At 39.4% G+C, this 17,536-nt stretch overlaps 1 protein-coding gene across 11 annotated transcripts in view; it reads left to right on the top strand.

Moving 5' to 3' along the window:
* The window catches only part of NEDD4L (NEDD4 like E3 ubiquitin protein ligase), a 362,300-nt gene that overhangs the window by 187,916 nt on the left and 156,848 nt on the right, over window positions 1-17,536 (top strand). The window lies entirely within an intron of this gene.

Genomic DNA, 17,536 nt, shown 5'->3' with positions numbered 1-17,536 from the left:
GATCAAATACTATAAATGCAATTTAGGCATAATTTATTACAATATCTTGTAATATAACTTGGTATGAAAGATAATATAAAATCTTCTTATACTGCCTATTTCTCACGTAATATGAGAGAGAGAGAGAGAGAGAGATTAAGTTCTATAATGTGTTTTGAAACATACTTCATAGGCCCATGCATGGGTAAAACTTACGGGGGCATGGGGAGTCATTGCTTGAATTGCTTTGCCGTGCAATTTAACACTGCTCACTTGAGTTCTAAGCTCAGTGATGCTGTATATAGAATAGTAAGTACCCTATCTCCAGCTGTGAAAACAACTCACAAGATCGGCTTTTGGTCTTTATTACTTGTGGTGTTGTCATTCTCATTGTGGTCTCTTTCAGTGAAATGTAGTACAGAAAGACAGCTGCTAAATACAATAAGACTATAGATGACTCTGCAGCTTTTATAGCAAAAACAGTCTGAAATTATTCCAAAATAACTTTCTTTTAGCACGTCAGTATACATTTTTAACACATGGACATGAATAACTAGCCCTCACAGCCTTTGTGGGAAAAATTCTTCTCTTCTGTTATATACCATATCACAACCCTGTCTGTATAAAGTGCTAAATGTGTTTGTTGCAGCCTGTGAATATTTTACATTCAGTGTATGCCTGTTGAAAACACCTCTAGTTCTTCTCCTTTTGTTTAGATTTCACTATCACACTCAACAATATGTTAAAAGATTTGTTCTTTCTTTTTTTTTTTTTTTTTGAGAAGTTTTTATCTTGTTTACATTAGAGTTGGGCCTTGAAGTGTAAACTTCTTATCTGGACACAGATTTTCCTGAAGATTTGAGGATGTTTGATTTTGGGAGAAAAAGGCCACTGTGAAGTTTTACTCCAGTTTTAACTTTTCCAAAGTTTGGGATTATTTACATCCAGGGTTTTGGGTCAGGCCCCCTCTCTTCTCCTCTACAAGTACAGTTGATACTCTTTAGACACCCTCACCCAACATCCAGTGGGTTGCACACAGCTCTTCATCTTAAACCATTATTCCATATCACCCAAGTCCTACGTCTAAACTGCCATTTTCCACTCATTATCCCTGGTTAATTTCCAGCACCATAAATGCGTCCATAAATCAGACAGTGGAGGAAGATTTGGACACAGATTTGTGCAACTTCCCAAAAGGTTGTTCATCCCCACTTCATTGTCCCTGCAACAGTGCCCATCTCTGTTAAACTGGAGAAAAGAATCTGATATCTCTCCTGAACTTGGCCTCCATTGTAACAGTACATTTATGTTTTGGGTATAAATTATAGATTTTTCTAAACCAGTTATGCTGCTTGCTACTGAGTGAACCCATGGCAATCAGTTTAGCCCCACATAAAGTTAGTCAGTCAGTCGTGTACTTTGACAGTTGCAGAGGCACTCAATCTAAACAGGATTTAAAATGTTATTGCAAATAGGTTTCCTTAAATAAGACTTTCTAAAAGATATATCTTACTTTCTTGACAGTATTTCTAGTGAACCCAGAAATGTTCTGGGTGAAGGCAGTTTACTAGGCACATTTACCTGGTGGAGGAAAGCTGGACAATGAAAACAACTTAAGAATGAAAGATTTTCTTTATTTAGTTTACACAGACAATGTTTTTCAGTGGGGTGTCACTTTTATTCATTCCTTACAAGTTTGTTTTGATAGGTCATATGATGATGATAAATTATGGTGCAGAAATGATTTCATAAACTGGGGAGAAAAGTTTTTCCTGTTAAAACTCTTAGGGTAAAATAATTTCTAGACTCTTCCAGTTAAGCTAGTTTGTGTGTATTTGATTGATATAGGGCATGGGCCCTAGACTGTAGACAGCAGCTGCCATAGCCTTATTTATCTTGAGTGAAAACATTCATGCGGGCGTCTGCAGTCCTACTGCTACAAGTGTTTATGATCTTTCAAATATCTTCTGTTTTAATCAGAAGTGTTTTGGGCAGGCAGGATGTATTTCATTGAGGTACCATGAAATATTAGGTAAAATAAGAACATATGACCAACTTAAAAAAAATTTGTTGGCAGTTTCGGTAGATTCTTTGGGTTACTCTGATATTTTACATATAGTGTGAACGTTTTCATGCTGTGTGTGTCTGCACACATATTAAAAACAATAGTTATTCTGTCTATCGATATGTTTGTGTTTATATTATTGGGGTTTTGCGTATGTGTGCTAGAAGTACTGTGATAACTGAACGTAGAAAATCCCATGTGAGGGGCAGCTGGTGTTGGCATTTGTTATTGTTAAGAATAAAAATGCAAAGTATCTTGACAAATAAAATATTGCACTATTGTATATAATTATTGAGAAGGAAGACCTAACACCTCCAGCGTTTTGTCACAACTGAACTTCCATTTGTTTTCTTCTTTCCTCAGGAATATTTTTCTAATTGGATCTACCTGTTACAATAATTACTAAGTCCTACTGAAAATTATCTAAATATTGCTGTAGGAAAATTATGAGCTTGGAATGACTCGTTAGGTGCTTTTTAATGGATTATTTGAGACTACCTGCTTTTAAAAATCTAAATTTCTACAAGTTTCTGAAATAAGCAGATAAAGATTCTGGTTGTGTTTATACACCTATAGCTGTACTATACAAGCAAAGGTATGTTGCCATATACTTACCTGGTGCTATCCTGTTCCATTGAAATAAGTGGCAAAAACCACATTAACTTCAGAGAAAACAGGATTGAGCTGAAAATATGTGCAAATATACAGTCTCGCTTCCTCTTTGATGGCTTTCTTGATGGTATATATGAAAAACAAAACGTAAATAGCTATTTTGAGAGAGAGCTGGACTATACTTTCTACTAATATATATATATATAGATATATATATTATATATATATATATATATATATAAAAATGTGGTTGGACACTTAACTGTAATTTCTATATATTAGGATTTCTAATTATGATTTTAAAATTATATTTTTAAAAGAATACGTCTGTCCAATGTACTAATTAGCCTTAATGGAAACATAAGAAATACTAGAAATGAATCGATCTAATTATGTAGTTCATGTAGAAATGTCTGCTCTTTTCAGATAACTGCATCAGAATACACTCTTATGGTATGTCTACACTGTAATCTTAGCCTGTGCTTCCACATGTGTTTTTGCCCAAACCCCACTACCATCCACATGCACAACCCTCAAGCAAGGGTTTATTTGCACTTTGAACTTGTGATTGCTTGCACAGAATTAAAGCCTGAGCGTGCTTTATCTCTATCTGCAACCTCTTTGCTGTGAGGGTACAGACAAATACTAAATCACTCAAATACTAATAGTCTTCCATTGCCTTCCTGCTATTGATTCTCCCACAATTGACTCAGAAAGAATGCTAGAGCATCTCAGCACACACAGTCACAGGATATTCCCCCAGAGAGCCACCGACAAATGCAGAAAAGTGAGGACACAGTAGCACGGGTAGGGCTTTGCTGTGTCAATGCTCACACTTGGGCTAGGGTAACCTGAGTGCTCAGATCTGGGTGCCAATCACTTGGGCTAACTGTGCAGTGTCCCCACCCTAATTCCTGTGCCCTTCTCTATTGTTTGTTTTCAGAAGATGGGAACATAGACAACTAATTCTCCATCTGCAATCTCCCTCGTGTAACAGATTCTCGCTCCTATTTAGTTTATTTGTATCTGTTTTATACTTAGAGTATACTGAGCTGCACTCCCCAAGGCCTCCTACCCACTTAAAATATTCAAACATAAGAATTTTAAATGTTCTTCATTGGAGCCAAGTAACTGTAAATACCTGGAAAGATACTGGAACAAATTATTAACCAGGTTGTTCAAACCTGGAGCATAATAAGGTGACAAATAGCCAGCGTGGATTTGCGGAGAACAAATCGTGCCATAACAATCCTCCTTTGTAGAGTAACCAGACTAGCTGGGGTGGGGTGGGGATAAGGCAGAAGTAGATGAGTTATATCTAGACTTTAGTAAGGTGTTTGGTACAGTCCCCCATGACAATCTCATAAGCAAATTAGGGAAATATGGTCTAAATAAAACTACTATAAGATGAGTGGACAACTGCTTGAAAGACCATATGTCAGTGGTTTGCTCTCAGACTGGGAGGACATAACTAACAAGGTCACTCGGGGTCTGGACTATTCAATATTTTCAGTAACACCATGGATAATGGAGCAGAGAGCGTGCTTATAAATTTGTATATGGCCCCAAGCTGGAAAGGGATCTTAAGCATTTTGGAGGACAGGATTAAAATTCAAAATGGCCTTGAAAAAATGGAGAATTGGTCCCTTCCAGCTCTGCATTTCTATGATTCTACGAAATCAGGATGTATAGAGAGGTTGAAGATTTGTGCTCTTCAGTCTCCAATAAAATGAACTAATTGACAACTGAGAATTGTATGCCTACAATGTCAGTGAGGATTTCTCATGTTTGTTATCTTGTTACCAGAATCCCAAAGCTTTATAGAATGGCGTTTGAAAATGGTCTTGTGCGTGTGTGTTTGTAAAACAGAGGTATTACATTCTAAACTTTTTCTTAATATTCTTTGTCTCACTATCTCTTTCCAGAGTCCCAACTCTTTTTCTTTTTGCACCTCTTGGAGACAAACTTGCTACTACTTGTTCTTACACCATTGGCTGCCTTTGGTTTTATGGGTAGAAGCTCGTTTGACAGATTTCTGAAACTTGTGAGCTTTCTAACTAAGAGTTGCTACAAGTTACCGTAATTCCCATGGAAAGCCACTACTGATGGACAGTTAAACTGGCATTTCTTTAAGTCACTTGGAGAACCAGAAGATTTCATTGTCCCCCTAGTCACACTAGAAGTCTTTAATTTGTATTTTCTATTATCCTGGCTACTATCTCAGGGACACGCTGCCAGTTCTGCTACTAATCAGTGTGGTGGGAGCCACTGGGGACAGTGAAACTTGATTATACTAGAGGCTGAGTGTTTTACTAGCATAGATCAGAGAAACGTAGTAGCATCTAACTGCTGCTAATTGTTGGTATAAAGACAATATCATTTGCACACAGTATTCAACAAAATAAAGGCCTTTTAGCCACAAGCCAGCCTTGCAATGGTCGTGGGAATGAGATCTGAGCGCTTATATCCAGGAATAAACTGTAGATCTCTTGCATAGAATACCCCTACATTTCTATAACCAAGCTGCCAAGAAAATGGCATTACCTCAGTCTCATTTGTCAAAAGTGTGTTGTGACTGGGATGTACTGTGTGCTAATTGATATGCAGTCTTAATTGTAAAGGGAAATAAGCAATTTCACTCATTGCAGAGGTGGGCTTGTTTCATTACCTGTTTGGTTGGTTGTGTGTTCTTGGAGCACCATGCTTCAAGGCTCCTCCAGTGTGCTAACTCTGCACATGGTCTGTTGAGAGCCAGAGTGTTTTCACCTGGCCAATGTTACTGTAAAGCAGAATGTCTATGATATGGAGGGCTGAAATGCTCCCTCCCACCCCCCCAAAAGAACAACATTCCAAAAAAGGCACAGCTGGGGACTAAAAGAATTCAGCGTAGTTACATAGAAAAGATGTATTATTGCATTTCTGTGCGTTAGATGGCACCTCTGTAGACAGGTGGATTGCTCCCTTCTCTTTGTGGAAATCAGATAAGTAGCAACTAATAGCTGATCATTTTGAAATGGGTAGTGACATCTGTGTACTTGAGCTCTTTTTATGCGCCCCTCCCCCCCAAGTACAACCTCACTGGCTTAGCTGGAAACCGATTCATCAAGTGCTCGTGAAGGAGGCAGCATTCCAAGAAATAGTATCTCAGGCCTTCTGTGCAGGCAACAGCAGCAAATGAGGCAAATTCTGTAGCTGTAGCCCACGAAAGCTTATGCTGAAATAAATTTGTTAGTCACTAAGGTGCCTCAAGTACTCCTGTTCTTTTTGCAGATACAGATTAACACGGCTGTTACTCTGAAACCTGCAAATTCTGTAGTTTCAGAGTAGGGGGAAAAGGCTTAGGAGTCTCTGATGGCAAAATGCTTATCTTTCAAGCTTACATCTCCTGTCATGTAATATACTTAGACTTCTGTAAGGCATTTGAATTGGTATTGCACAACATTTTGATTAAATTATAATGATATAAAATTAGTATGGCACACCTTAAATAGATTTAAAAGCTGGTTAACTGATAGGTCTGAATGTCGTTGTAAATGGGGAATCATCATTGAGTGCTTGTGTTTCCAGTGGAGTTCTGCAGGGATTGGTTCTTGCCTTTGGGCTGTTTAACATCTTGATCAATGACCTGGTAGAGAAAACAAAATCATCACTGATAAAGTTCCCCAATGACATGCACGTTGGGGGAGTGTTGAATAACGAAGATCACTGATGCTGGGCGAACCGGATCACTTGGTAAGCTAGGCACATAAAAACAATTTGTTTTAATACAGCTAAATGTATTCATCTAGGAACTAAGAAAGTAGGTCCTACTTACAGGGTGGGGGACTCCATCCTGGGAAGAAGTGACTCTGAAAAAGAGTTGGAGGTTATGGAGGATAATCAGATGAATATGAGGTCCCAGTGTGATGCTGGGGCCAAAAGGGCTAATGCGATATATCCTTGGATGCATAAACAGGGGAGACTTGAGTAGGAATAGAGGGTATTTTATTTCTGTGTTTGGCAGTTCTGTGACTGTTGCTGGAATACCATGTCCAGTTTTGGGGTCCATAGTTCAAGGAGGACGTTGATAAATTTGGAGAGGGTTGAGGGAATAGCCACAGGCATGATTAAAGTATTAGCAAATATGTCCCACAGAGAGAGACTCAAGGAGCTTGATCTGTTTAGCTTAACAAAGGGGGAGGGTTATGGGGTGACGTGATCACAGTTTAAAAGTACAAATATTTAATAATGTCTAGCAGAGAAAGTTATAATGTGATTCATTGGCTGGAAGTTGAAACTAGACAAATTCAGACTGGAAATAAGGCATACATTTTTACCAGCGAGGGTAGTTCACCTGCGGAACAAATTACCAAGGTTGTGGTAGATTCTCCATTCCTGGCCATTTTTCAGTGACGATTGGATTTTTTTCCCCTAAAAAGTATGCTTCAGGAATTACTTCGGTGAATCTCTGTGACCAGGAGGTCAGACTAGATGATCACAATGGCATTGGGATTTCTGAATCTCTGTCCCACATGTCCTTTTAATGTAACAGCCATTTTCTTCCCAAACCTACTAAAAATTGCTGGGGATGCAAGTTAGATCCCATTATACTGCAGAAAAGAGGATTCCTTACCTGGTAATTCCTTCCTGTAGCCCAGACCCACCAGTGCTGACATCTAACCATCAGTATGTAGGCAACAAATGTCTGCGAATATTTGTTATGGCTTGTGTTATTCATGTTTAATTGTTGAGATATGTTGAGAGGAAAGGGGAGGAAGGAATGAAAATGCTATTGATAATCATCTGCCTGATTTTAAGGTGGGACTAATCTATCTACTCTGGTGGATCAAAGCTGCAGGAAGTATTAACAGGCAAACATTTTATTGAGTCGCTCTTTTGGTATTTCTCTTTCAAATAAATGAAGCCCTGCTGAGACTAATAGACACACATAACTTGTGCATTTAAATGACTCTCTTGTAGGTCATGGCAGTCCAAAGAGTCTATATGCTGAGATAGGGTTTAGATGCTAACCTGGTGTGATTTATTGCAGAGCATTGCAAGGTAAGTTTACTCCATCTTTAAAGGCCAAGTATAATGAAAATTGGGCTGAGGAAAGCCAGTTAACATTGTAAGAAGTGACCTGTTTCAAGCAAGCTCACCTTATCAGTTACTCACTGAGATAGGAAAAACCAACTTCCCCTTACCTTCACTCTTGTTGAATCCTATAGTCAGTCCACCAGGCATGCCCATGGCACTTCTTTTTCCTAGCATTGCTTCATTGTATACAGCTGGCCCAGCTGTCCTATTTTTCAGGTGTCTGAGTGTAGGGAGCAGTGGTCTTTCTGGTCTGGGGAGAGGATAACTGCTTCCCTTCAACTTCTGGGAAGAGTCTATACACACTATCACGGAATTTGAAGAACAGAATGGACAACATGATTTAAAGACAAATGGTGTACTTCAGAGAATTTTAATTATTTATTCGTCCAGCTCATTCTTGAGTAGAAGATGAAATAGGTTAGGACCCATCTCTCACTCCATTCAAATTGCAACAGAAGGCAGATATGATAGTTTTTCTTTTTGTATGTATGTTTGTTGTTTCTTACCTATTGTACAAGGATCCAGAGAGAGTTTTTCATTGCAAAAATCCAAATCCAGGGGCAGTCACATGCCTGATGTCCCTGAAATGGCAGATGAAAGTGATTATGGATGAGCAGAACTGAATGTTTTTTGCTGCTTCCTTTTAAAAACTTGTATTAAATTTTCCAGTCTTTGTAAAACAGTCCAATGCCTTAAATAGCACAAAGCAGTGAATTGTCAAAATGTATCCTGCTTTCTTTCCTTCCTTCCAGCAGCTTATTTTTGAGGCTAGGGAGATGCTCCCCTCCATACTGGAGTAAGTCACTTGAAAGCCAAACCTGCCCTCCAACAAATCCCTCTGGGTGCAGAGAGCTGTCTGGTACATGAACTAGGGGAGGGGGCCTAAATTGGGTTGTATGCCTCTTTCCAGGGAAGGCGCATGAGGGAGGCAACTTCACTGATTTCAATGAGAGTTGAGGGCATATAGTACCTTGCAGGTGGTTTCTGTTGTGCAGGATCAGGCAGCATCATTCCTATAATAGGTTTTTATTTAAAGACTCAAGCACTGAAAATGCTGTGTCTGCTCTTTATCTCCACCCTCCACAAAGTTTCCTGGAGTCTGTTCCACACTCTGATAGATGTCCCTTTTGGAAGTTGTTTTTCTTGAAAGCTCAGACTTTCCTCATTTAATCTGTAAAGAAACCAGAATAAAAGCTTGACTAGGAGTGCTGGAAATAAGATCACTTTTCATAACAATAATAAAACATTTGCTCTGCCTGGAAATTCATATGTTGAGTTTCAGCCCAGAGTGATCTCTTTTTAGAGAAAACAGAGTTTATAAGGTACTTCATTTATAATGGAAATAATGACACAGAATTTTAACAGTGAAGGTGCCAGTCAGAGTGACTTCAGCATAGATACATCGACAGCACATTCTAGACATCTGTACACACCTATGCAGTGTTACTTAGTTTGTGATATCAAACTAGGGTACCTTCTTGGTAAAAAGCACCAAGTAATATAAAATTTAAGAAATGGTCATGGGGGGGTGGTGCTATTTATTTCACAAAGACTGCTCTAAAGCCAGCAGTTTCTCTCCTGTTTTGTTTTAATTCTTTCCTGATTCTTTTTCTAGAGTATGGTGTTAAATAAGTTCACTTGAAATATGCTGATTTTTTTCCAGTTAATATGCATATTGTATCCTCTAGATGCCTACACATAAGTAATGAAAAAAGGGTATGTTAGTGACATTGGCAGTATGTCAATCCATGCTCCGCAAACTGCTAAAACTCAACCCTATGTGTGTCATCTCCACATTTTGGCAAAATCCTGAGTGAACAGATAGGCTGGGCAACTGTGACAGGCAGGGCTGGCTCCAGGCACCAGCTTATCAAGCAGGTGCTTGGGGCGGCAACTCTAGAGTGGGGTGGCACTTTCAGGTATTCGGCGGCAATTGGGCAGAGGGTCCTTCTGAATTGCTGCAGATCACAATCGTGGCTTTTTTTTCTTTTTTTTCTTTTTTTTTTGGCTGCTTGAGGCGGCAAAACCTCTGGAGCCGGCCCTGGTCACAGGATCCTCGAGGTACAACCTGGAATAGCATACCACTGTGCTGCTTAACTCTCCAGCCTGGGTTGTCTCTCCCTCAATGCTTTGCTAGCGATAAGCAGCAAACCCCTCCAGGCTTTATCATCACTCAGCACAACCGCATATGGAGCCTCGCACCCAGCTAAATTGGGTGAATGCTTCCTGAGCTGCTCATAAATTCCACAGAGAAAGGCACTAGCACATCTACCAAGCCCCTAGCCTTGCACCCCAAAACTGTACCATCTTGCCCTAGTCAGAAGCCTGGCCAGTGTAAGTTTATTACCCAATCCACCCCTCTCTCAATTGGAGAGCAATGTTCCCTCTAATTTTTCCCACCCATGAGCAGAATGAATTTTCTTATGTGCACCAATATGGAGGTGATGTGTGACATGTCACCTTCATGTTGGTGCATATAACAAAATTCATGTGGTGGGGGTGGGACCAAGGGGTTTGGAGTGTGGGAGGGGGCTCAGGGCTGGGGCAGAGGGTTGGGGTGCTGGGGTATGGGGGCTCCGGCTGGCGGTGTGGGCTCTGGAGCGGGGCTGGGGAATGAGAGGCTCAGGGGTGAGGTTGAGGGCTCTGGAGTGGGGCAGGGGCATGAGGGGTTTCAGTTGCAGGAGGATGCTCGGGCTCCCTTCCCATCTCTCTCTCCATCTGTGCTGGGTGGGGAGAGGCGCTTCTCCCCACTGTGGCAGCTCTTGGGGTGGGTCTGCAGGATAGGTGCTCCTTCTCCAGCCCCAGCAGGTCCAGTCTGGGTCTGGTCTGCTCCAGCCACGCCCCGCTGCCCTGCCCCGGCCATCCTGTGTCCGGGCCACGCTACCCTGGCTGCACCTGGGGCTGGGCTGCTCTGGCCGTGCCGCCCCAACAGGTCTGGGTTCCCCAGCCTGCGCTTGGGGTTGGCCTGGGCCGTGCCTGCAGCAGAGTTGGGCTGGGGAAGTTGGGGGGCTGGGCTTGGTGGGGGTCCTGCCTATATCAGCCACTGAGTCCACAGGACTGTCTTAACTCCATTATTTATAACTCTCCCTTCACTCCCCTCTGCTCTGATAGGCTCATCTCTTGGAGTGTGACTGGGTGTGACCTGCCAGTTGGATTGCCTACAATGAAAACTTCCTGTGCTGCTTTAGAAACAGTTACTGAGCAGGTCTAGTAACTCTATGACTCCCTATTTGTGGGCACAGCGTAAAATGCTGCAATATAAAGCATGTGGGTAACGGTAGGAGTAGGCCAGTAATATGCAGTCAACATTTATTACCAAACAACAACACACAACAGGCCACGACTTACTCTGCAGTACTGTTGGCTTACGAGTGTTCTTGGCCACCCAGAAGCATGTAGCCCTGGAAGGTGGTGATATGACTGTTTTATTAAAAAAGCAAAATACTTAAATCTCACAGTAATCATCAAACCATAAAAATCTTTTAAAGCTGAAGGGTGGAGCACAGTATTAATCCTCATTACGATACTAATCTGTACTTTAAATCCTGACTTTTACATGCTGTTACATTTTTTGTTTGAAAATATCCACCTTTTCTGATTATAGCTATGTCTTATTTTAGATTAATGCCTCTTACATAGGTCCATTGTTTGAAACTGCTTTTATTTTAGGTCCAAACCAGAAAAAAAGCTGCATATCAACATAGCGCATAACAAAATCATATCTTTTAAAATTGATTCTATGAAGTTAAAATTACACTTTAAATGAAAATATATTAAAATAGTTTAGATTAGAAATGTTTAGATTAGTAGAACTGCAGCTGTTACTTTCCACTTTTTTGTTGTTGTTGCTGTTTTACTTCCTGCATTTTTCTCAGCTTGGACCATGACAATTTAATTATATTAGTTTCTTCTTTGTTCACTGTAACAATTGTCTGTTTCACTGCTAGGTCCCCAATGCTGTAATGCTTTTAGGTTACAAACATGCAAGGGAGTACTTGTTTGAACTTGTTTGTAGTACATTTAAAGAAAACAACTCTGGAAACATTTGTTAATTTCAGTTTTGAAAAAGTTTTTTAATCTAAATTTAAAGGTAATTTTGGGTGTGTTTCTCTTCAAAGACAGAGTTAGAACTTCACCTCCTAATTTATACATGTGAAAAGTCCTCTTTCCATATCTCTCTGCAAAGGTTTAAAACTGTAGAGTGTAGTAGTTGCTGTATTACTAACACTTCATTATTTTTAGAAACTCTATCAGAGAACACTTGCCAGTGTACTGAACTATTATAAACAAAAGTGAACTATACTTGCTGGAAAATGAACACAGTGCTTTTGGTGATGCATTAGCCGTGCTGTTTATTCACATACTGATTTGCAAAATTCAGTAATTCATAATGAGGGAACCCAGTCATTAGTGAGGTATGTGTTAACTGCAAAGCCCAAATTAATAGTTTCTTTGTCTTTTGGTTTTCAGTGTGGCTACATACACTGCTGGCCTTATGGCAGTGTAAACACCCTTGAACAGCTTTCTTGATGCAGACAGCTAGTATCCCATTAGAGATTCAGAGGGCTTTCAAGCTCTGACCATTTAATGAGACCCTTTTTTTAAATAAATGATATTAAGTGCGTGTAAACTTCTTCAGAATTAAGTTTCTTGTTGCATTGTTATTAGGTGCAATAAAACTAATCTAAATGAGAGACTAGACAAGTAAGTGAATTGTCATGGATGAAGAAGGAACACTTTAATTGAGAAATATAACGTTTCATCTAAAACCTTTCTCTTTTTGGAACTGTGTATTCTGTTTAAAGCAACAATTATAGTAAATTTTTACCTCTTACGTCCACGTAGAATACCACGGTTGGAAGGGACCTCAGGAGGTCACCTAGTCCAACCCCTGCTCAAAGTAGGACCAATCCCCAGATAGATTTTTGCCCCCAGATCCCTAAATGGTTCCCTCAAGGATTGAACTCTCAGTCCTGGGTTTAGCAGGGCCAATGCTCAAACCACTGAGCTATGCCTCCCCTCCCATCAATATGTGGAGTGGCTGTGGTGCCAATAAGTTTTGCCCAATGAAATGTAGTGAGTTAAGTTACTCCTGCAATGCTTACTATGAGAAGTCAGATCATGGACATTTCTAGCCTAGTTTGTATTGATTAGAAATTAATAGTCTGAATCTCTAATCTGATTAGCAGCTAATCCATTTTTGTTAGCTTATGTTTTAACCGCCAATGCAGATAAGTGACTCCATTGTCATCATTTTTTGTAATGGGTCTAATTTAAACTATTACAGCAGGATTTTTCTTTCTAAAATTTTGCAAGCCAAACAACTGAAGATCTGTCCTCAGGGTTCTGTAACAGACCACTTGTTGCTTCATGTATCTTTTTCATTTCAGTTTCCTAAATACGTAATTTAAAATGGGTAAAAAATTATTAAGACGTTTCCAGAAGACATCCAGCGGTTGCCAGGAATGGGATTAATCATCATCTTCAGGATAGAGGGAGGATGATTGTGATTTTTCCCTGAGTGCAGGGAATTTTAAGGTAGCATTGCTGGGGCAGGCAGGTGGATACTTGAGGAATGTTTTGAATCTGGTAGTGAATTGCAAAGAAAGGATTACTAGGAGGAAGGACTGGATCAGAGATGAGAACTGGGATTCCTCTTGAAGTGGGTGAAGCAAGCTGAGATTTTGAAGCCTTTACTGGGACTTCGACTGAAGAAACCCCTGTTGTGTGTTTTGACCTGTTAGGGGCGAGACTTGTTTTATGTTCACATAGTTTTACAATAAAGCATAACGCAAAGGTATTGAATCTCCCCTTAGGTGAGCAGAAATCTTTCCTGCATCAGTTGATTATAAATTTCAGGAAAGATCCCTATTTACTTCCTAATATGAGCCACTGTATGAAAAGCGTATCCTACAACAGTAGGAAAATACCATTTAAAAACACTGGTGTTTTTTCTAAGGGAATTTAGTCATGATTAGTCATGTTAATTGTAACCTTCAGCGGCCAAGATTTTGCAGAATGGCTAGCAGTTGGATGCTTCAACACTTGGATGCCTCTAAATGTTTCTGACAGTGGAGGTCTGGGTCCATTAATGTAATAATGGAAGCCATTGTCTGGTCTTCTCTATGTTCTTTCTTGGTACTACTTAGACCAGGGGTAGGCACATGAGCTGATTTTTCAGTGGCACTCACATTGCCCGGCAGTGCATTTTAATTTAATTTTAAATAAAGCTTCTTAAACATTTAAAAAACCTTATTTACTTTACATATAACAATAGTTTATTATATATTATAGACTTAGAGAAGGAGACCTTCTAAAAACGTTAAAATGTATTACCAGCACATGAAAACTTAAATCAGAGTGAATAAATGAAGACTCGGCACAGCACTTCTGAAAGGTTGCCGACCCAGTTAACTTGCTTGACAGCTTCTACCCATCCGCCCTAGTTACCTTTGTAAAAACTGCTAGGTAGATCCCAGGAGTTTTAGACCAATGCACTAGAACTGCAAAAACCTCATTTACAGCTATCAATATTAATATTTGTCTACTACATTGGTCAACACTAAAAAAGTAAGTCAAAAAAGCTTAAGCCTTTTTCCCATTCCTACAGTGAACTGATGTGACATCAGTTGCTCAAAGCTTAGACAAATGTTTCTTTTTAACATCAATCATTAAGTTAAAGTTGCAAAATTAATCTTGGAAAGTGAATCATGTCGTTCTGCTGTCTGCCAGTGTCTCCACTGTGTAATTTCTTTTCCTGCTCCTCTTATTTCTAGTTATTCACCCTTTTTGCCTGTTTTAAGTGTAGGACGTTCAGCATCAGCTGTTGAGCATTAACAAAATGCAAATCAAAATGGAGAAAGCCAGGAGTGGAATATAAAGTACATTTAAAAAATATTATAATTAACTTACATTTTGGTCTTATATATACTTTTGTGTGTGAGTGTCAAGCCCTAGATATTGAACCTGAGTACTGAAGTAAGTTGCCTATTTTGGGCAGAAACATTCATTCCCTGAAATCAGAGGTTGCAGAGTATCCACTCATGTAATAGGTTTTTTGGTGTGTATTAAATGCAAAAAAACAAACCAAAAAAACCCAACCCACAGTGGCAATGCAGTGCTAATAGGTAAGTTTACAAGACCAAGTGTAAGAACATTCCAAAGTGTTTCTTTGGTAGCATTATCTCTGTCACATTGTACGTCTTGTATTATAGGGGTCTGATGTTAACTAACCAAGTTAAACATGACTTAGCATTCTTTGTAGACTGGGGCTGTTGTAGCTACCATTGTCACGTGGTCATGGATAAACCCAACTGGAACCATAGGTTTAATCACGATGAGCTGACATGATATTAAATAAGATTTGTTTTATCTATACTGACTGCTTAGTTTTGTTTAACGTGACTGCTTCTCACGGTCATGTCCTAACACAACCTCACTAGTCCATAATAGTTTCTATGTCATGTTAAAAACATCAAGTTTTCTATATATGAGTTTTAAAAATACTTTTGAAAAAGTGGTGTGGGAGGGAAAAATGGAATATTTCAGCCTAATTGGTTAATATTTCATAAAGCTAAGAGCGTATGAAAATGGGGAGGAAGGCAGCTACAATGCAGTTTCTTGTAACTATAGAGTAGGGGTCAACTTGGGGCTCAGGACCCCTCAGGGGGTTGCAAGGTTATTACATGGGGGGTCGCAAGCTGTCAGCCTCCAGCCCAAACCCCACTTTGCCTCCAGCGTTTTTAATAGAGTTAAATATATTAAAATGTGTTCTTAATTTATAAGGGGGATCGCACTCAGAGGCTTGCTGTGTGAAAGGCGTCACCAGTACAAAAGTTTGAGAACTCCTGCTATGGAGTACAAGTCATCTTCTGTAATAATAAATTAATAAAAATCTTGGGCAGGAGTGACCTGGGTTCTCTTAATGAGAAATTAAGCTCTGTGTTGCACTTTGCTGGGGTGGCAGGACTCGGGCAGGCTCAGGCTTCAGTCTCTGCACCTTGGATTGTGTAGTAATTTTTGTTGTCAAAGGGGGTCGTGGTGCAGTGAAGTTTGAGAAGTGCTGTGCTAGAGAGTATTTTCACATCTATTGTGGCCCAGCACTTGATGTCACCATTCCATTTGTTGTTCTCCAGCCAGTCATGTGCCGGTCTGTCACCGTTCAGTCTAGAAGTGTGAAACAGAATAAGGGAATCTATCCAACAAGAGAGCAATTCTACTGGAGAGACATGTTAATCAGCAGGCTTTAAGCAGTGCGCTGAAAAGCAGCCACAATGCTTAAAACACTTTTCCCCCAGCTGCAGAGTTGTCTGCCTTCTTTTCTGGTATGTTTTTTGTCTTGACTAGCATGCCGTAGCATTGGTGGACTTGCCAGGTGACATCAATCAGAATGCTTTTGTCAGATGCCAGCCAAAACAGATGCGGGAGGAGTAGGAGGAAAAGGAATTCAGTGTCCTCAATTTGCAGTGCCAGCTTCATTCTCCATGGAGCTGGTGTGTGGTTTTTTTGTTTTTAGTTTTTTAAACTGTTCCTTTCTGTAGCAAATGTTAGCCTTGTGAAATGCTGAAGTTTTAGTGAATTCGGAATTGGAAACAGCTCCTTATTAGATATTGCTATGATCCTCCATTTTTTTTTGTAGAATTTTATTAAGGTTGCTGCAAATAATTTCAGAAGTGCTGGAGACTTCTTGAATTTCCAGTCTTCCTTTTATATTGCAAACAGCTTTTGCATGTAAATACATCAACATAATAAGTGGGGTTTCCTCTAGGTTGCAAAACTGTATATTTGTATTACTGTTACGACGTCATCCTATCTTCCCATTTGTTGTTGCATTCACATATTCAGTCTGATTTTCATACTTGAAGTCTCTGCCCTAAAGAGTTTACAGTCTCTTACTTTGTACATCACTTAGCACAATGGAGCTGCTCTCATTTATGAGGACTCCATGTGCTACTGTAACATAAAAACAAATTGTCTTTTACTGATAATAGATATTATCAGTTAACTGCTACCAATGACTGTAAATTACATGCACAGTGGTCACATCATAATATCAAATTGAAGTACTTTTTTGCCATTTGACACTATAAATATGTTGACAGTATTGAACGAGGCTGAGGAGTATGAAAGGTTTTATGTAAAACCATATTCTGCTGGTATGCACAAGAATTAATGTAAGTAAATCATTTAAACTCTTATCTGATTATTTAATATTCCATAATGTCCAGTAGGAAAAAAACTATGCGAGGAGAAAAATGTTGGAGATGATTGCTGGAGTCAGTGAATTAAATTGTATTGTCTGTTTCCTGCTATAACTTTGAAGCCATGATGAGGCCATAGATTTCTATAATCTAATGAACTCTACACGCTACAATAGGTCATGTCTGAAGAACAGTGAAGTCTAACAGAAGCATAATTCATCAAAGAATTTAGCTGTAATCTATCAGATGCTCGCTTTTCAGTTCACTCTTGCCTAGATAATATATAATTCAAATTGAACAGGAACTGCTGAGCACTTTATTATGGAGGAGAAGACACATTACAGAACTGGAACAATGGAAAGGACAACATTTGTGGAAAGTTGATAAGTCATGATTTTCTTATTTAACTGTGTTTGTTACTAATGAGTTTGTTACTAGTCTTGATGTTGGAAGTAAATGGATGAATCTTTAATTTTTAACACATTCTTTGTGATAGAAATAGACATTTGTGTTTGATTATATAATTTATTTTATAAAGAATTATTTTTAGAAATTAAAAGCACTATCTTTCTTTAACTGGTCTATAAATCAGAATTTCACTGAC

Source organism: Gopherus evgoodei, chromosome 6 (genome assembly GCF_007399415.2).
Source record: "Gopherus evgoodei ecotype Sinaloan lineage chromosome 6, rGopEvg1_v1.p, whole genome shotgun sequence".
Lineage (NCBI taxonomy): Eukaryota > Metazoa > Chordata > Testudines > Testudinidae > Gopherus > Gopherus evgoodei.
The sequence above is the reverse complement of the archived record's forward strand: the minus strand, read 5'-3'. Positions and strand labels throughout refer to the sequence as shown.